Source organism: Cygnus atratus, chromosome 2 (assembly GCF_013377495.2).
Source record: "Cygnus atratus isolate AKBS03 ecotype Queensland, Australia chromosome 2, CAtr_DNAZoo_HiC_assembly, whole genome shotgun sequence".
In the NCBI taxonomy this organism is placed as follows: domain Eukaryota; kingdom Metazoa; phylum Chordata; class Aves; order Anseriformes; family Anatidae; genus Cygnus; species Cygnus atratus.
Window position 1 is genome coordinate 108,673,616 of NC_066363.1, and position 21,538 is coordinate 108,695,153.

At 35.1% G+C, this 21,538-nt stretch overlaps 1 long non-coding RNA gene across 1 annotated transcript in view; it reads left to right on the top strand.

The window, feature by feature from the left end:
* The window catches only part of LOC118256834 (uncharacterized), a 180,665-nt gene that overhangs the window by 150,912 nt on the left and 8,215 nt on the right, over nt 1–21,538 (top strand). Inside the window, exons 2-4 of the long non-coding RNA XR_004781365.2 lie at nt 10,258–10,368; nt 17,778–17,879; nt 19,890–19,940. This is a non-coding gene — a long non-coding RNA (uncharacterized LOC118256834). The remainder of the gene's footprint in view (nt 1–10,257; nt 10,369–17,777; nt 17,880–19,889; nt 19,941–21,538) is intronic.

The window sequence follows — 21,538 nt, forward strand, 5'->3', positions numbered from 1 at the left end:
GTGTCTTGGTTATTAATACAAAATAGAGAGAAAAATATTTTTTATGGTCATCTTAGCAGTATTGTCAAGGTAGTTGCTGTCTCAAGTGTACCAGGTCAGTAACTACCAAGGTAATTATTTAAACTTCAATTCTTTCTTTCATATTGAAAAAAAATTAGCTCCTTACTAACAAAGGTTTTCTGTTATTTTGTTATTAAAAAAATGATAATAATTTATAGCTAATAAAGATAAACCTGGAATATTATATTTTTTCATTTGCTCATACATGTATCAGGAACTTGCATATGACCACTTGTCATGAATTATGCCAGTGGCACAAGATTGTTTTGCAGGCTTATGAATCAATCCTGTTGACAACATAGTTTGAACTTGTCTGTGTCTTGTGTTCTCAACTTGGTGAGGTAAAAAAATACATGGCTTACCCTGATATAAAAGGAAAAAAAAATCTCCTTTACCAAAAGGAATGGGTAATTGTGTAGGAAATAACGTGTGATCCCTACTGTGCCTTGAATTAAAACAGTTCAGTTTGGTGGGAATTCATGCAGCAGTAAAGTTTCTTCATTTTACCAGCCAGTGTAGCATGACGGAAAGGCAGTGAATTTTCTATTGATGGCTTTTCTACACACACACACACTCCAGCATCTAGTATAATATCCAGAGTTCTGTTTGACAAGTTTGAAGGACTGAGATTAAGCACAGCCAATGGATGATGACTGAGAAAAAAACTGCACATAGTATGTGAAAAACATTACCTAGCCAGATGTCTTAACCATGGAAATTTGTAGGGATAGCCTTCATCATACACCAAAACTGATGTTTAGCTTTGGCCTCAAAGGAGACATGGAATAACATGGACCAGATGAAATTAAAAAAAAAAAAATAGGACATTTTTTACCAGGAAATGGTGAAGAGAAATAAATACACCTTGACATATTTTGGTAGACAGGCTTTCTGTTATATTGACTGCCTTACATTATTATAAATGCAACCTTTTATGAAACATTATGGCTAGATTATCAAAGTATCCCAATTTGCAGGTTTCTAATTGTGCTGTGCAAGTAGATTTCTTTACTATACAGTGTATTTTCAAACAAATGTGAAACTGAGAATTTTTCCCTGAAACAGCTGGATGCAATTTTTTAATGTATCAAAACTTGTTTGAATGCATCATGTGTACTCTTTAAGCTGAAGACAGATTTTTGGCATTTCAAAGTAAAAAGAATTTCAGTGATTACAATTTTCCACTATAAAGGAGAGAAGGTGTAGTCCATCACAGGAAATAATACAGGGTAGTCTTGTGTAGTCTCTGGTTATATCTTCAGAATTGCTCAAGCACAGTGATATTGGTGCAATAAATGTCTATTTATATTAAAAATAGATACTAACTTTCTGTACGAACAAAAAGCTTCAATAATCAAACAGGTTTATATATTGCATTATATATATATGTTGCATATATATATTATATATAAGCAGTATATGGATAGATTACATTAAATACATCTTCATATGTCATACATTTTTACTTGCAGTGTAACAATTAAAATTAAATTCAGTATACTGTTCTAAATACTTTTAGTTGTTGTGTTATTTTGCTGTAACTTTACATTTCCATGTGTAGAAGTTGGATTATGTATTTGCATCAAAATCTGTATCACCTTACTGTCATTTTGTTAAATGATTTCTGAAGCCTGTAGTTCCACTGATACATATACAATTTCATTTCTGGAAGAAAAAAAAAGTGAAAATGACACCAACATCACAGATGATGTCATTTACATATTGATAATATGTCAAAAACTAGATTTAATGGAAAGTTTAAAATAATTCTCCCAAATGTCAGCTGTGAAATAGATGGGTTTGAATTGATCTGAGTTTGTCAGAGAAAGCAGTGAGTAGGACTTCAGACAGAGCTTCATCAGCTGGACAAATTTAAAATTCATATTCTGGAAGTTATATTATGAAGCTGCATAGTTTTCACTTTGTACTATGAAAAAAAAATACACTGTGGTGTTGATTTCCTGGTGTTTTTTGTTGTTGTTGTTGTTTGTGTTTGTTTGTTTTTTACCGCCTGTCTTATATTATTTTGAGGAACAACTTAGAGTGGTTTTAAAACACAATAATTCTTTCAGTGCCTCAAGCATATTTCCATTTCCTTCTATGCATGTTGCCAGAAGTAAGAGTTACCTGATGTAGTTGTGAGGAATATGGAGACCAGTATAATTTGGTAACAAGCATTATACATTTGTGAAAGTGTCATTTGAGGTACACTAGTTTTTTTAGATCGGCAGAGTTGTGTTAGAAGCACTTCTATTATGTGTAGATGTTTTAGGCAGAAATTGCATAAGGTGTGAAGCAGTATATGGAAGAAAAAAATTGTACTTGCTCTTTGTAACATTTCATTTGACTCTGCACGTGCAACGTAGAGACTGCCACCACATATGTAATGTGAATAAATATATGTATATAAACAAAGACATAAAATATTAAGGGGAGATGGACTGGCCGGTCTCCATACATTGTTTCTTAAATTATTTCATATAAAATGACTATGTCCTAAAATTTCTGTCTATTGCTTCCTTCCTTAAGAGCAAGAAACAGGCTGACTGAGCTTGACTGCTAATGTGTTGTACAAATTTCATGAGGCTATTTTATGTATTTTTTCTTCTGCTGCTTATGCCATTAGCACAGTTGCAAAGGGATCCTATTGAAAGTGTGCCACATGCCTAGTTGTTAGTTGTTGACATCTCTTGTACTTTATTGGCATTTTTGCATGGCAGTCCCAATGCTGTTGGGGTTAGCTGCTCATCCTCTGTATACACTGTGTGGTGAGAGTTTCACCTTGCTGGAAGTCCTGGTGTCTACCAGCTGTGAAGAAGGCAATGCAAGGACTTCTCCATACAAGTAATACAGCAACTATCAGAAGTGAGCATCACCATTCATGTTGTCTATGGCCTTTTTTTCCTTGGTCTCTTACCTGTTGCTCTCAGATTTTTATCTTTCTCTCATCCCTTTTGGACAGTTGTTAGTTTTCTGCTTTGTATCTATTCCTGTTTAAAATATGGAGGTATCAGTACGAGGGTGTTCTGATACAGAAGAATGTATTTTACTTTTTTCTTTTTTTTAATTTGGCACTGTTTTATATTCCCTCCTACTTTTGAGCCAAATAATTCATGCACACATCATGAAAAATCTCAGAGTAGGACATTCTTGGGTGAACAGCTGTGGAAGCCACTACTCATTGCAAAACAGTTTTGAAAATATTAAGGCTGTATATAACTAATTCTTTCACTTACACTGAAGAGCAAATTAAAACTATTTACCTCCAACTAGAAGAGATTACAGAACTTCCCACTGATGCTGATGCAGGAACATTTCATAAAGAATATTTTATTCCTCCTGTGAATGGATGTTGAGGGAAAGCCTGTGCTTGGGATTTTTCCTTTGTCATGTACAGACTTATAAATCAGTTTCAAAAGCAATTAATATTTATGAGGATGAGAATAATACAACTGCTGTGAGACAGTGAAACGTCTGCCATTCATATGCTGCTATATAGTGGTACTAATACATCTCTAAGTTTGAATGAATTAAATTGTATTTAATCCTTTCTCTGTGAGCTTGTAAACAGATACCAGTGCATATCAGCACTAGTGTACATTACTGGCAAGTGACATGTGCTGTCAGCATAATTTTAGACAAGTTTCATTTCTTGCATAGCACTTATCTGAAGTTATCAGTGATTCAGAATTTTAAAATGTTTATCATTGGTGTGCTAGCTACTGAAATCAGGAGGTTTTCTCAGGATATGAATCATTTCTACTTTGGATGCAGAAACTAGTGGATGCCTGTAGTGATTGTCTATTGACTTCCTAAAGGAGCGTAATTAAAATTCACTCTTCGAAGAGCCCTTTAATCGGCATTGATTTTAATCCTTTATTTTTAAATAGCTGTAGGTTGCCTTCTTTTCACTTTAGAGTGAAGTATAGTCAGAAGAGTGTGTGTGTGTAATTGGTAGCAAATATAACCAGGTTAAATGCAGCAGGATGACAGAAGATAAGAGCAACTTATTAGTAACTCAGTGCTCCAGTTGTCTTGAGGAAGATAAGCAGTTTGCTCTGACTACAGAAAAAATCTCAATGCATTCATATTACTGCACATCAGTAGCTGAGCTGTAGACATTGAAGTATTGCATTAATATTTGCTGTGCTTGAATTAGCTGAATTGGCAGTGTACTTAAGTAGGGAGTTGGGCTTTCATATTATTTACTTAATTATATTTGTAATTTACTGTGGCTCAGTACTCAGCATGATTTTTAATTGTCTAAGGGAGACTGTTAATTTTACAAATGAGGTGGAATAAGTGCGTGTAATATTGCAGTCTTGGCTTTATAGGAAGAATGCTGTGTTCTGTGTTCATTGCTAAGCTTTATGGTATTCCCATTACTACCACACTGGTATGGTTCTAATTAAAAATTTAGAAGTTCATTTACCAGTAGCTATTATGCAGTCCCTGTTTCTTTAATTATTGCTATTTTGCTATAATTTGGGCGGCAAATATATAAGGTTCCTGCCCAGCACTTAAAAAGTAAAATAAATAAATAAATAAATAAATAAATAAATTGTTGATGCTAATTGCTAGTGCCTTAATATGCAGTAAATTATGTTGTGAAAGAGGCCTCTGCTGAACATCTGAGGTTATCTGCCATTTGGTACCCTCATTGAAAAGGTACACTATATGTAAAACTCCTTAAGTACATATTTGTAATGTTACAGATTTAGGCTGTTACAATTAGTTGGTATCCTGATCTTTCTCGTAGAAAAATTGCTAGTCACACACTGTCATTCTGTCAGTATGGATTACTTAATAAAAATAACAGAATTAAAAAAAAAAAAAAGGCAAAGAAAAAATCAAGTAAAAAAATGATTCATCTCCTTTACAGTATATCCTTGTTAATAGTTCATGACAACAGAAACCTAGGAATATAAAGATGCATCATGTAGGAAAGAAACCAAGTAGCTTACTATGTAATAAAAAGTTGAAGGCTTGCCCTTCATTTTTGCACTGGCATTTAGGTTAATGATAATGGTAGCACTGCAAATTGATGTTCTACACAGGAGTAGTACAGAAATGATTAGAGGCTATTTCCTAGAATTATAGAACAGAATCATTTGCATAAGATTCACAGGGGGTCATCTAGCTGAAGCCCCCACTCAAGCAGGGCTAGTGTCAAAATTAGATCAAGTTGCTGAGTGTCTTGTTCAAATGAGCGTTCAGGATCTCCCAAGATGGAGATACCACAGCCTTCCTGGACACCTACTCTATGCTAATCTTTGTTACTGTTCTTCCCTGTACTTTTCCAGGTATCTTTCTTACCAAGCCTAGCTAAAACAATGAAACAACGTAGTAGCAGTTAAATTATTATTTGTCACCTAAAAGCTGGTTTTAGTCAACCTGCTTTTTGTAAATGTTCTGGTGTAAAATAGCAAAATAATTAAGTCACTGTTGTGTGCTGAAATTGAACCAGAAACTCAGGGTTTTAAGATAAGTCTGATTCCTGCTATGGTGGTGACTGTATGCTTTAAAGGAGTTTCAGGTCAATCCTGAGTTGAGTGAAAACTCAATTCATTATGTCCCCTTATTAAAAAAAAAAAAAAAAAAAAAAAGTCAGAACTGATCAGATACCCTACAGTTTGAACTTCAGTACTTCAGTTAAACATCAGATGCAGCCAGTATGCATATATGAAGGGCAGGTCCTGCCTTCAGACTAACCTGGTCTCCTTCTATGACAAGATCCACTTAGCAGATGAGGTAAAGGCCATGGATATTGTCTACCTGGATTTTACTAAAAGGTTTAGCAGTTTCCAACAAAATTCTCCTGAAGAAACTGGCTGCACGTGGATTGGACATATATACAGTTCCTTGAGTGAAGAAATGGCTGCATGGCCAGGCTCAAAAATTCATAGTGAACAGAGTTCAGTCCAGCTGGGGGCTGGTCACCTGTTGTGTCCCCCAGGGCTCTGTCTTGGGGACAGTTTTTTCATCTTTTTTATCAGATGAGGGGATTGAGTGCAGCCTCAATAATTTTGTGGATGATTTCAAGTTAGGCAGCACTTTTGATCTGCTTGAGGGTAGGAAGGCACATCAGAGGGATCTGTACTGGCTGGATTGATAGGCTGAGTCTGATCACATGACATTCAACAAAGCTAAGTGCCAGGTGCTGCACTAGGGTCACAACAACCCCATGCAACAGTATAGGTCTGGGGAAGAGTGGCTGGAAATTTTCCGGGCAGAAAACTATGTGCAGGTACTGGTCAACAGCAGGCTGAACATGATCCAGCAATGTCACCAAGAAGGCCAATGACATCCTGGCCTTCATCAGAAATAGTGTGGCTACCACAGCTAGGGAAATGATTGTTCCCTTTATATGTGGCACTGGTGAGATCACACCACAGAGTGATACTCAGTTGCTTGAACGTGCAGAGAAGAGCAACGAATCTGGTGAAGGTACTAGAAAACAAGACTTATGAGAAGTGGCTGAGGGAATTGGAGTTGTATGGCCTGAAGAAGAGGAGGATGAGGGGAGACCTTATCGCTATCTACAGCTACCTGAAAGGAGGTTGTGGCAAGGAGGGTGTCAGTTTCTTTTCTCAACTGACAAGTGAAAAAATGTGAGGAAATGGTCTCAGGTTGTTCCAGTTGATGTTTAGATCGGATATTAGAAAGAATTTCTTCAAGGAGAGGGTGGTCACATGTTGGAACAGGCTGCCCAGGGAAGTGGTGGAGTCCCCAGCCCTGAAGGCATTTAAGAGAGGTGTAGCACTAGGGGTGGCACTAAGGTGTAGCATGGTTTAGTGATGGGACTTGGTAGGTCAGGCTGAGGGTTGGACTTGATCTTGAAACTCTTTTCCAACCTAGATGATTTTATCATTCTGTGATTCAAAGTGTTGTAAACATACCAGTCTAAAAAATCAACATGTGAATCTCATCCACCTTCTATTCAAGTAGCCTTCTTTTTCCTGTAGGCCAGATGTCAATGTGCACAACTTGTTGGATGTAACATAAAAAGATCATAAAAATGACTGTAGTATCAAGGTCAAAGGTCCATTTGTTCCATGTCATATTTTGTACCATATATCAGAAACCAAATATGCTCTGAGCATCCATATCTCTGTCAAACTAAAGGTCTTTAAGAGCTGGATGTTACTGAACATTTACAGTTAGATAAATTCAGGAGATTTAATTTTACCACATCTGTCCAGACTTCTCTTGTACTCATGATTTGATGTCTAGGACATCCTGTGGCAGCATAAACACACATTGCAGGAAGAGTGCACCTTTGCTCATTTGATTTGTTTTTGTTATTTTTGTGAATGTGATTCTTACCAGCTTCATTTGATGCACTGGGCAGAACAAGAGCGTGAAAAATATATCCTTATTAGACTTCTTCATGGCTGTGATTTTATAGTCATCCGCGATTCAATTCTCTCTTTGATAGAGCAGAGTCTTACCTTACTCGTTTGTCCCTTGTGCAGGAGTTATTCTGTACCTTCCATCATCACCTTGCTCATCTGTGCAACTTTTCTGGTTATATCTCTGATTTAAAAGAAAGAAATGGGGAACATGGGTAGGGAAGAATAGCATGCATGGGCTTACACAAATAAGAAGGATCAATAGCAAGTGAGATGAAGAATTCAGCAAAGTTTAAAACTATTAAAGCATTATTGATTTAACTTGGGCTGTAGACTTAGATAGTGCCACATGTAGTACAGAAATAAAGTAATCCGTGACCATCTCTGAAAACTGTATCATATATATTTAGAATACATGTGCATTTGCAAGACCTTCCTCTTACATTTTGCCTTTTTTACAGTTTAGGCAGTGGCTTACAGTGTGGTTAACGCCTGTATAATGCAGGTGATTCCTTTACATTTCTTGACCTCATTCTTTCTGTCAACACTAAACATATCTGGCAAGTTAAAATTTCACTTACCCAAGAGAATGTTGTCAGACAAGAGAAATCCATTTGATCCAGTTTCATCTAGGTTCTCAAGCAAACACCTTCAAACACAGGAATTTCAATGGGTTCAGAGGAGTCCTTACAACTGAAGGCTCTGCATAAACACCTGACTGATTTGATCCTTTAGAGATTTATCTTAGAAAGCTCCCTAAGGGGACCTTTTATGGAAAAATCAATCTAGTTTACTTGTTACAATTAAATATACTCTGTCAATTTTATACTCTCAGGGAAAATCTAAAATAGTTATGATGTAGTCAATAACATAGTCAAATTAAAGCCCTCTCTCAAAAGATATTATGTCAACTGCAAATCAATGCATTTCTGAAATGATTTAAAAGTAATTTCTTGTTCTGTATCTGTCTTTTTATCCCACTGCCCCTCTGTTTTTGCCATCATGTTTTCCTGCTTTAAAAATATTTTTCTCCCCCTTCTGACATGCAAACCTGCACAGCAAAGAAAGAAAAATGGCTTAAAGACAGACTGACCAGAGCTAACTGGAAAGTTAGCTTTTCATCTTGTAAAGAAATACACAGAAAATGGTTATATACCTCAAGGTATTGGCTTTCCCCCAAAACCAATTGTGTACAATTTTTTATCGCTGAAGTATTAGTGGAATGTGTTTCTATTCAGACATAAATTTCAGAGATCCTGAAAGAGCGTCAGAAATTAGTTCATTTTGGAAACGGGTCTTATGGTAAATAAAAGACAGTAGCAAAAGCCAGGCTGCAGCCTTCATCATCATTGACTGCTTTTTAGGGTAAGGTATTCCCAGAAATAAACTTATGTTTTGTATAGAGGTTACTTATCCTGTTCTCTTAGTGGTTATTTGGAAAAACTTCAATTAAAGCTTGATGCTTTTCTATGATATGCATCCCTGGGCAACCTCATATAGTGGGTGGGATCCATGCCCATGACAGGGGGGTTGGAATGAGGTGATCTTTAAAGTCACTTTCAACACAAACCACTCTATGATTCTATGATTTCCAAAGGAGTTAACTTAAAAAAATCTTTCTGGACTGTGGGAAGTGGGTTATCACACTTTCTGATCAGGTTGATCTTTTCTGGCTTTACAAATGTGAGTTTATAATATTCGCAGGTTATTTTTACTCTGAAAATTTTTAATTGTTATTCTAACAACCAGCATGCAGTGGTGAGCTGTGGTCTCTGTAAAGGTGTTTACAGATGCTTTGAATGTGCAGCAAGAGTGAAAAATAACTAGTAGCTTTTGATATGTTGAATAAGTTGTTGTACTGATCACATTTCAGCGTAGTAGTGTCAATGCCACACTTAGTAATGCATTTTTTCTCTTTTTATCTCTTTCATTTTACTTTCCAGTAAAAGACTGGTGTTTTTCACTGCATTTACAAGAAAAGATGTTTGTGCTTATTCTGCCTTGTACTTTTGAATTGTTCACATGAAATAATAATAATAATAATAATAATAATGATAAATAAACAAACAAAAACATATAAAATAGCTAGACCCTTAAGGGATGAGAAAACTTGGAATAGTGAGATGACTCATAAAACTCAAATACAGAGCACAGAGGAAAGCCATTTATTTCTGTTAGTCTCAATGAGTAGTACTGGAAATCTAAGAGGGGAAAGATATGTATATAACTTTCCTTACCAAAAATGGCTTGGAAATAAATATTCTCAATTTATATAATTTTAAAAATTAATATATTTAAAAGTTCAGTGACTTACCGTTGCAATTTTGTCACCCACCCATAGGATGCTAGTGGGGCAGTACCATGTATGCGGCTGCAGCCTGCTGATTGTTTGGTCACCATGCTCTGTTGCTTTTCCAAACAGAAGCAATAGGATTCCTTGGTGCTTTTGTAGTATGAGAAAAGTCTGTAGAAGGAAGAGGCTAGGGGAGAGGCATGTTTACAGAGAGTCACATTTTCTGGGGCAAACACATGTAACTAGCCTTGTCTTTTTCTGTAGAAGAGTCAACAAAGTGTACATATGTTGTGCAAGGAGAGCAAAATGTGAGATGGCACCACAAATGCAGCATTATACATTATAAATATTTTTTTTTTTTTTTTGTGTGTGTGCGCTTTTCTTCTTGCAAGGAGGACTGGTACCATGTAAAAATTTTGCCACGGAGCACTTTTATAAAAGCCTTTCAACACTGCTGTGATTTTTAATGAATATGTAGCTGCTTGCCATGTTAACAATTTTATCTTGTTTCAGGCTAGTAGTTTTAACTGCTGCACTTTGGTTATATTTCAGAACAGTCAAGCATCAAATATTGAAACTGACATCTGAATTAAAGAGTGTGCAAAAAATCTCTTCCGTCTTTAACTATTGAAACAAACTAAAATGGAAAACTGACTAAAAGAGGTGAGTCCTTTCTTCTTACTCTCTGATGGCTCTCCTTGATCTGTCTCTGCATCTCTTTTATTCATTTTTCTCCAGATTTGCTTGTAAAAGACAGGAAGCCAAATGACTGCAAATTATGAACTGCTTTAATGGAGATGAAGGCAGCTTGATAGCTTGCTATTTTGGCTTAGAAAAGTATATAAGTGATAGCCCATCTTTGTACTTACGCCTGCATGTTGCACGCAGTGTTAATATCAGATGCCTGAGTGTTGTGGTACCTTTGTGAACTATTTTCATGAGTTTGACGTGAACAGAAAAATGGAACATATAGACTTGAAGGTTGAGTAGAGCCCAATAGGTCTAGATGTATGAGCTGTAGAGTGAGTTTAGAGAGTATGAGAGAAGAGATTGATTTGGCCTGGAGGAGTACAGGGAAAGAGAAAATCAGAGCCAAAATGAAAGTACAGAAGGCACTACGGAGAAGTGCAGCATCTTAGAAGAAACACAACCTAGGGAAACTTTCTTTTTTTTTTTTTGATCACTAAAACCTGCAGCAGAACTGGACCTTATTGACCTGGTAGACATACTGAAGTTAAGCAGACCACCAGCAACTCTAGCTTCTTGGGCAGGTACTGAATAGTGGCAAAGTAGTGAAATATAGTGAACAATAGCTGTTTCACAAAACTAACAAAATGAAGGTAAAATGAAATCAACTGTTCTATATCCTGTTTCTCTATTACCATACAACAAACTTTAACATACATACACTAGAAACAGGGAGAGTATTTTAATTTCTATTTCTTTTTAAAGTGATAGTCATGCAACTTATAATTTAGTATGACTATAAAAGTAACTCTTATAACTCTCCTATTTTCATCTATTTATAATTTAGTAATAAGCAGTTTAATGTACTAACATTATTATGCATATTTAATTATATAATCAGTTATGGGTATAACAGGATTAGTTAGGTATGATACTGTATCTGAACTTGTGAATTTCCCTAAGTGGACAGTAAATTTAAGTAATTAAATGCAATGTTTTACATCTCTGGAATATCCTTGTGTCACTCAAGAGCCATTCTTTTCCATTTACTTAACACATTTCAATGAACACTTCACTTTAAAATAACTTCTTTTTTTTTACAATTAGTGCATTGTATAATTACCCAGTAGTAACAATTAGATTGTATTTTAGTAAACTTGCTATAAGAGGAGAAAATACTGATGCTACTGCAGCATTTCCAATGCCATAGCTCTGTAACCTTGATGATTTATTGTACATAATATATGTGTATATATGATTCTATGTTATTTACATCGTATATACATAAGTACTTCTGTGATGCAAGTATGTATTTCTAATGTGTATATATGTTAGAAAACGTAATGCATATTCTCTGCAGAATAGGACCTGGAACTAGCAGGCATTTTCTGACTATCTAAACTAATTAGGTCAGTTGACCTAACTTTGCCTCAGTTTGGCCTTCAGTAAAAATATAGAACTTTACTGAAATAATGTTATAATGTCAGCAATTATGTGATTTGCTCAAATAGAAGTTGTTGTATTTTTAGTTTAGGAATTTGTTTTTTAGAATAATCCATTTATTAATTACTTACACATTTATATCAATTACTGTATATTATTAAACAAAAAAATTACTGTACGTAATAAAAAAAAAAATCCCCTAAGTTCCTTGTGGTTTGGACAAAACAATCTCTTACATTCCCATTGTTCAGTGTTTCTTACAACTCTGCTTGACTTTGGCTGTTACATGTGCCATAATTTGGACATCTGTCTTTTCTAAGAGCCAAGGAAGTTAAAAATGATGCAGTAAAAACATTATTAAGGCATCTTTGTGAATATTTGTGTATATTAAGAAATGCCAGGATACAGGTTGTCAGTTCACACACACAGCATGACAGTTGCTTTCTAACAACATTTTTTTCCCATATTTTTACTTGATGTTCACCTGAGTATTGGTGGTTTCTGTTTTTATTGAATAAGAACTTGAGATTTACTCCTATTATTGGTTTTTATCCTTCTTAAGACATTTTACAGAGCCCATTTATTCAGTTGATTGACCAAATTTTGGACTGAGTACTTAAGATCTAGCAGTATAAGTATAATCTTCAGTGTTTGAGAGTGACAAATGAAAGAAGCCAGGGACAAAAACACCTGGATCATGTTGGACTGGTGCAGAGGAATATTCATAGCTTTCCTTCAGCTTAGTAGAAAGTTTTGTGCAACCTTTGTATACACACACGCACACACACATGCGTGCACACTCCTAATATAGCAACCCTCTGATTACTTGCAAGAAGCAAAAGCACCACCACTTGGAGGGTAGAACAGAGACTTTCCCAGTGAGTATTAGCAGATGTGGCATCAAAATTATTTCAATATTGAAGAATATATGGGACAATACAGTGGGAAGAGAATACAGAAAAGTGTTTTTTATTGTAAATGTATTGAGATGTTGGAGAATTAATTTCTTGCTATTAAAAATGGAAAGCTGAGGAAAATACTGGAGGATATAGTAATGTAAGTATGACCAAAACAATATTAGAACTTTAAAATATATAACATTCATGTTAAAATAATTAAAATAATCTCTGAATGCACAAAATGACAAAAACTAAGTAGTCTCATGAAGGAATACATGCTTTTCGGGGAAAGCACCCATTTTTTTTTGAGTTTCCCATCAGTTTTCTGTCTTTCTGTGAATGGAGCCTTATTGTTTGGGGCAAAAAGGACGCAAGGTAAGGACATAAAAAAATCTCTTAAAAAAGAAATATGAAATAAAACATTAAGTCATTGAAGAAGGTATTTTGACTACTGACACATTCATTAGAAAGAACAGGGCATGGTGAATGTATTTAACTAAAGAATATATCATTGATGTACGTTATTCTATTGTGAATTTTTTTAAAGGAGGTGCAGAATGGAATTAAATATGTCATTAAATGGCAACATGTTTATCAGCAGGGAGAAGGTGCCTAGGCTTTGAAAAACCTCGATGAGAATCTTTATGAAATGTGTCAGAGATGCAGAATAAACTTTAATAAGACTAAATAAAATAAATATAATTGATCCTCTTCAGAGCAATTTTTTGAAAGATGTAAATCTTAATATATTCCTGTCTCACTGAAAGGTAAGGTATTGGATTCATGTTATTAATCATCAAGGCTCTTAGACTCTTCAAAATATTGTTCTGTGGGGAAAAAAGGACACATGATGTTGAGAACAAATTACCAGTTAAAAGATATGATGGTCATTGATGCAGTACAAGAGGAACTATAAGATATTTAACTAATAATACTAGCATGAAGATAACTGTTGTAATGAACGGAAAAGTTAGAAGTACTGCCTCAGGTAAGGTACACTGAAAAAACAGAAAAGCTTAGATGAGGCAAAGGTAATGGAGAAAAGAAATATCAGTTTTCAGGGGCTAATTGAATGACTGCTCATGGCTTGCATGTTTGTTTTAAGTATAGACAAGACTTTTCATTACAACTTGAATGGTAATTCCCTATGAATTAGAGAATAGAAACTTAAATAATGAAATAGAGAGGTGAATTGTATTGTCTGTTAGATAAAAATGGAAATTTCAAATGGAAATACGTGTTATATATTCCACTCCCTTCTCTACTTATGAGAAATTGAAATATCAAAATAAAAGATAGAGATAACCTTCCAAGGAAGAATATGTGCACAATGGGAGACATCTGATGAAATGATGAAGATTCTGGATTTTTTGCCTTATGAAACAAAGTGGTTGCACAGTCAGCCTTATGCTTCATAAAAAAGTACTTTTACTGAATTAGTTGTAAAAAGCCAAATGCATTTCTGCATCCAGAGGCAAGTTAGAAGTCCAGGGAATATCCATAATCTTTGGGATGAGGTGAATACTGAAACTGCTCCTGGACACTCCTTAGATTTGAGGGCTGAAGTAGATGATGTCCTTACTGAAAACTCATGATCCTTTTAAGCATAAGGGAAAATTGGGTGACAGCATACAGATGAAGAAAATATTTTAAAATATCAGACAAACAAGTGCTGAGATAGAGGGTAAAATATTGGGTGAAAAGTTTCATTTCTATTGATAAGTAAGGGAGCAGTAATTAATGTCTAGAAACTATAGACATTTTGAATGATATAATCTTTAATATAAATTATGTCAAGGTACAAAACCAGAATCTTTTATTTCAAACATGAAAAAGTATTGGGTTGGTAAATGTGGTGGAACAGGCTAAGGAAAGGACAGAGAAAGTAAATTCAAGGCAACATTGCTTTCTTCCCGGCCCACCCCCAATACCTTGATGAGTATGAGATCATAGAAGAGGTTAAAAATACCTAGATAGGTAAGGAAGTGAGGTAAAATATTGAACCATCTATTCCTTTTATTATTTTTTACACATTTTCTTCTTATTTTATGTTAATCCTGTGGAATGCTAAACAGCCCTTTAACTTTAAAATGCCTTTCCTTGTGACTATCTATTCTTAGAGTGAAACGCACTGCCTCAACAGACCTGTTCGTGAGTGCGTGACTGTTGCCTGGCAGCCCTGAGACCAAGGGACATTAGAGTTAGGTGACAATATTGTTGAAAGAAAAGGTCATAGCTCGGGAAATGCCAGAGATTTTCAACTTCCTTATGTTCTTCTGTACTCTCTAAGGCATCTACTTCCACAATTGTTTATGGCAATAGCTTGATAGGTGCTTAAATTCACCCAGCATGACTTTTTTTGTAAGTGCACGCTATTGGAATTGGATGCCTGTAAGAAGCTTGCATGGTGAGTCAAAAGTAATAACACCATTAACTCTGAGAAAGGGAGCATTCATTGTATTCTTATCATTCTCTTCCAGTACAAGTTTCAAACTGAGCACAGTAGGAAATCCTATTTACTCCCATGGTATAAAATCATATCTCTGAAATGATTCACCTGTCTTAGAAACAAGCTGCTCTACAGAACTGCCACAGTTTTTAAACTACTGGCTGGGGAAGAGATGTCTTTCTTAGGTTTGCATTGCACATCATAAGCAGGCTATCTCAACTATCTCAACACTTCCTAATGGCTTGATGGAATCAGAGACTCCACATGTATCCTCACACTGGAAAGACCACAGGCAGCACAATCTGTCCTTATGTGGTCTGAATTTGTATTTTTGTATGATTCAGCTGTTACAGCTAAAGAAATAACATCAGCAAAAATCTGATTCAGATAATCTTTTTAGCTCAGTGTTGCAGGCGTGGAACTTGCACTATGCAAAATGAAAAGAGAGATTTGTCCTTAATGAATAGTGAGAATCTGGCCAAAGCATATAAGTAATCTCTTCCAACTCATTGGGTAGTACAAAACGATGTTGTTCTGAAAGCCTTATTTTATAAAAAACTCTCTCTCTGTCATGTGGTTATTATTTTAAGCTGTTTCTACTTTCAGTTTTATTTCTATTATATAGATTCTACTCGTCTTTTGTATTGTTACCCTTTCCTGCCAGCTCTTTTACCTTCTCTTTAGGTACTGCAGGCACCCTTTTAAAAACTGACTAACAATATGTGAAAGGGCAAGATGGCAGTAAGGACACCGCAAAAAATTGTCATGTTCAGGACTTAAATGGTCAAGAGACACCACAGTCATGGTTGGCTGAAGTGACCAGGTTCTCAAGATCAAATAAGGAAAAAAATTCTTAACAAAGTATGATTCATCAAGAAAAAAAATGTGTAATCATGTATTTCTTAATTGGCTTTGCTTTTAAAGCATGAATTTACTAAGCATGTATTTCTGAATTCACTTGACTCTAAAAGCATGAATTTTCTGAGCACTTTTTCACAAACATTCATTGAACTGGATTTATTTTAAAAGAGAGAAGAAATAGTTTTATAAAATCAGCACAATTAAATTTGCACTTAGGTTTTAAGAACTGGCTAGGAACTTCTTACAACAACTAAAAATCAGATCTTGCTAGTCCTGGAATAAAAGGACAATTTCAAGGTGTGGAAGAAAATAAATCATCAAAATCATAGAATGGTTTGGATAGGAAGATCATGTAATTCTAATCCCCCTGCCATGGGCATGGACAACTTCCACTACACCAGGTTGCTCAAAGCCCCATCCAACCTGGCCTTGAACACCTTCAGAGATGGGGCATCCACAGCTTCTCTGGGCAACCTGTTCCAAAGCCTCAACATCCTTTGAGTGAAGAATTTCTTCCTTATATCTAATCTAAATCTCTTTTAGTTTAAAGACATTATATATAAAGTCCAGAAATAGTTCAAAGGTTGGTTAAGTGTTAAGGAGAAGGGTGAGTTACTTAAAAATTTGGGGTGAATTTGTATGTTAAAATATCCTATATCAATATAGAAAAATATAGTGGATAAGAATTAGGCAGTAAAAGAACAAGGAATTAAACACAGGGGCATGATACCATAAACCAAAATTCTGAAAATATTTTTGAGGGTGTGATGCTTTACTATCTGGAAGATAATTCTGCAGGTGACAGGTTAATGCACTGCTTGGACTTTCAGATATGAGAACAAGTGGCCCAAGTGTGGCTACTCCGGGACCCACTTCATTAAGGTACTAACATTTGAAAAAGTTGTTGAAAACTGGAGAGACTTTGGTAGAAGACGTTAGTTTGTTGTAGGGCTTGGTTGCTAAGATAAGACTAAAAAGATACAGCCTGTTAGGTTTAGTGGAGGGGGAGTCAGGAAACTATTTCACTGTGGAAGACAGCAAACCACTGAACTTGTAGCAATAGCAAACAATGACAAAAAGAGCTCCAGTATGTGAAAATTATACCTAGAAATGGAAGCAAAATGTGTATCTTTAGACAGAAGTAAATAAACTTTGGAACAATTTACCAATTTACCAGTGCTGTGGATCCCTGTAACTTAAAAGATTTTATCTGGAATTAGGTCTAGAATTGCTGAAGCAGTCTGGGGAAATAGATGCTCAAACATCCTTGAGATTTACTAATTAAATTTACCAAGATATATATTGGATTCCTCTGAAAATTCTAGAAACACAGCAAAGCTAAAAGCAGTGCTCTCTTTTTCAGTCACAAATTATGGGGCTTGATCAAAGGTGTTGTGGAGTGGTGTGAAATGTTCTGTGACATGTTGCAAAGAGAGTTAGACTGCATTGTCATAATGGCATCTTCTGCACACAGACTTAGCATATTTTGTAGGTGAGAATAGCTAAAAACTGCTTTGACCTAATAGGAACCTACTGAGATTTCTGTTAATGTAGTTTCAAAGTGTTTTCTTGTACTCCATCTGTTTAATAAGATGACTCTGAATCACTCATATTGTAGTACGAAGTGCTATTTCACCTCCATTCATCCTTTGCTGGCCGGGAAAATATTGAAAGACCAGGTCTGTGTACACTGAGAGCATCTAACAGCTTAATAACTGCTTTGTTTCTCTTAGACCTTCAGCAGTTGCTTTGATTACCAAAGCATAAATAGTCTTTTGAGGACCTCCCCTGGGATCTGAGTGTGTTAACCAGAGAAGGTCCTGAAATATGACAAGGTAGGCATATTAACACCTCTTGGTTTTCTGTCATATTGTCTATAGAAAGAATTCATTTCAGACTACTGTGTGCCACGAGAAAAGCTTTGATCTTAAATAGGTGAGTCTGCTTGACTCAATTTTACCTTGGTGAGAGTTACATTGAATTAGCAGTTACATAGACATATTGAACATCCAGTAACACACCAGTAAAAGCAGTAATTTCACTGTCACTGGACATTGTAACTGATACTGTAGAAATGATCTATCTTCTTTGGTTTTTACACTTCACTGGGTTCTGCAGGCCTAAGAACCACCAATCCTAGAAACTTCAGTGGCAAATCTGTAAGCAGTACAAGTACTATTTGAAAGGCAATTTCCTACTATTATCCTATCAGATACAGAGGTATGTATCTGAAATAGGATGTTCATGGAGGACAAAGTAGAGATCAGCTATGGAAGAGGAAAATCAGTGTATCCCTTGAGTCAGAGTTGGATTCTGTCCTGAACTTAGTTTACTCACAAAGTTGGGTTTTGCAAGGCTCTAGAAATACAAATCTGCCTGATAAACTGACAAAAAAAAAGTGTAGCAATAGCCTAGAACATTGTGGTGTTGTTTTTTTTTCACTATAGTTTTTGCAAGAATGCACAAATTAACAATATGGAAGCAATTTATGTAGAAAATGAATAGTCTGCTTGTTAACACTTAATGAACTTACAACTTATGTGTCCTGCTATTGCTAAATAGTTTTTTAAACTTACTTTTTATTGTATAATAAAACAGGCTTATATCAGCCCAATGTTAAAATCTCAGGGTATAAATAATTATATTTGTATATAAAAGTGAATGTAGTTGAATATAAAGTATCAAGAAAATTTAATGGTTGAAGTATCATATATATATGTTGGAAATCTGTGTATCCAAGACATCAGTGTGACAAACATATACTATTAGGCTATTGGGGTTGTATGAGTATATAAAAGCTATACGTCATTTTTATGTACTGTATATCATTATCAGAATAAAAATTATGCTGATGAGATTGCTGCATTTCTTATCATTATTCTGTAGATCTTCCACGTGGACTGTCAAGTCCAACAAGGAGATGCAGCAATATGTATTTCATACAAGTTATTGATGATAACTGCTGTGTGTTTTCTTTGCATGGCTATTTGGGTGTCCTAATGTTAGAAAAAGAATCAAGTGTAAGCTAATTCTAGAAAATACTATGTTTTCAATATCAAGACCTTTGTGCCTTGATATTGAAAAAAAAAAGTGTGTTCAAGCAGATGAGGGAACCTAGCTGTCTCAGGAGGTACAAATTGGACTGATTAGGTTACAACATATTTTCTTTAATATGTGATGTGGAATCTGCCCATAAGGAAAATAATACTAGGCAGGACTGAAGGCAAGTCAGTATGACATCAAGAAGGAAATAACACCAGTGGCTTGAAATGTGATTTTAGGTAACAGTATACTTTCTTAGATTTAAGATCAAGAGCAATTCAATTTGAGAGATTCATCTCAGTGATTTTGTAGGGGATGCAACAATTTTAATTCAATAGAAATAAGAGGGATACGATAGTAAAACCAGCACTTCCAACAAGATGCTAGTGAACCTTTGTAGGATTGTTCTCTTTTTTTTTTTTTTTTTTTTTGGGGGGGTGGTATGGGAGTGGGGAGGAGTTGTAACAAGGATGAACTTTGTCCTGAAGCAAAATTTCTGATGTAGCTTTGACTCTGTGATACTTGGTGACACCAGTCGGATTTCTTAAAGTATCATGAAAAGAGTTAGTGTCTTAGAGCAACAATAAGCAAAGAAGCACAGGCTGTAGGAAAAGCCTGACAGAACCGGACATAGCATGGCATAATTTTCGAAAATACCAGCTGTGATGGAGCATCTGTTTTAAGGTTAGACAAATTAATATCTTGAGACTGTTTGGGTAATTAATTAATCTCTTGTTGGGATATCAATAGCCTGAGTTTCTAAGAAAACAGAAAATAATTGTTGTATCCTGATATCCTTGTAGTACAAGAATTTATTTGTCCTGCACTGCCTGACTGCCTGACCCTTCAGCATGGTGGGTTTTATATTTTCAATTACTAATCTCTGTTGTACATGATATTATGGTAAGATGGAATGCTTGTAGCACATCCTCTCTGAATAATTGGTTAGCTGTCAGAGGAAAAGGAAAAATCAATAATAACAATAATTTTTTAGGTCTTAATATCTAAAGCAATTGTTTTTTACATTAAGTAGCTCTGGTTGTATGTGTAAATCTGTACAGCTATTTTGTTTTGATTGTATTTATTTTCTCAATGCTTTCCTCATATTTAAACAAATTAATCATAATGAACTAAAGGAAAATCTTTTTCTTCCTCTTTCAAAAATGTGAGGTTAATTACTTTCTGAAAACACATACCTGCCATGAATCAAATTATCTGGTTTCAGCTTAGATTAGATACTTGATTTGCAATTAAAAACCAAATGGTAAAACAAATTAAGAATGACAAATGCAGTTTATTGGCTCAGTAGATCGCTACCTTCCTGTATTACAGATGTTCTGTCTCACATGCAGTTCCATTTGATTTACTAATTGTATGTAAAATATCGTTATATTATGATTCCTCATAACAATGTTGATACTTCATCTGAGATCCTTCTTGGTTAGAATGATTGAAAAGGATTGGCATAAAAATGAGTATTAGTTACTGATAGTTTGTACAGCTTTACAATACATTGGACTGTGCTCCTTTCTTGCATGTTTGAGAAACAAAACCCTATTTATTTTCTGTGAGGAGATCTTGAATACATTTAATGCTTTGCTTTTTACAGAGATGTGATAAAGTGGTGTTTTTCTTTTAACTTGAAAAAATTAAATGCCTGTGCCTCTTTTGCACCTCTGTGCAAAAGGACGGAAAATCTGACTTTAAAATATTACTTTTGGTTATCTTTCAAAATGCATAACATTAGCATAAGGTCTTATTCATAGCTACAGCATTACTAAAACAAGGGAAGATGTGTGAGGCAAAAATGCTATTTTGTCTTTCTCAAGAAAACAAAATGCAGATTTGTGGCATTTTTCAAACTTGAATTATTTATATATCAAACATTAGCCTGACAAATCCTGATTAAACATATGTGAATTCTCTTTATTCTTTTTATCTCTTCAACAGGTTGCCCTGCAGTTCTTAGTAATTTTCCTGACCCACCAAAATCTATGGAAGCTGAGACTTTCATATCCCAGTCTGAATATTGTTCAGATCCCAAAATCTCTCTAGCTATATTGTGTATAGATATATTTCTTTTTTAATCATAGTTCTCAGTAGCTAGGAAAAGGCACTCTTTCAGTGCAGAACCTATTTAATTTGTTAATTATGCTTTTCTGTACTATTCGTCATGATAGTATCTGACATAATGTTAATCATACTAGTTTTCTCCATATTCCTCTAGCATGAGCTCTGGAGGAAGCACTGGCAAAGAGCTGAGATGATGTGGTTGATTTTTAAAAAGATGAATCCAGCTAGAAGACTTCTAAACCAGTTACTTAATAACTGCCTTTTTGTAGAGCAGATAAAAAGAGAAGAACATTTAGATAAGCCCAGAAGTTATTTCTAGTTGTGTGTGGCTTTCCAATGAGTTATGGTACATCACTTTGTCATCCTCACATGCATGAAT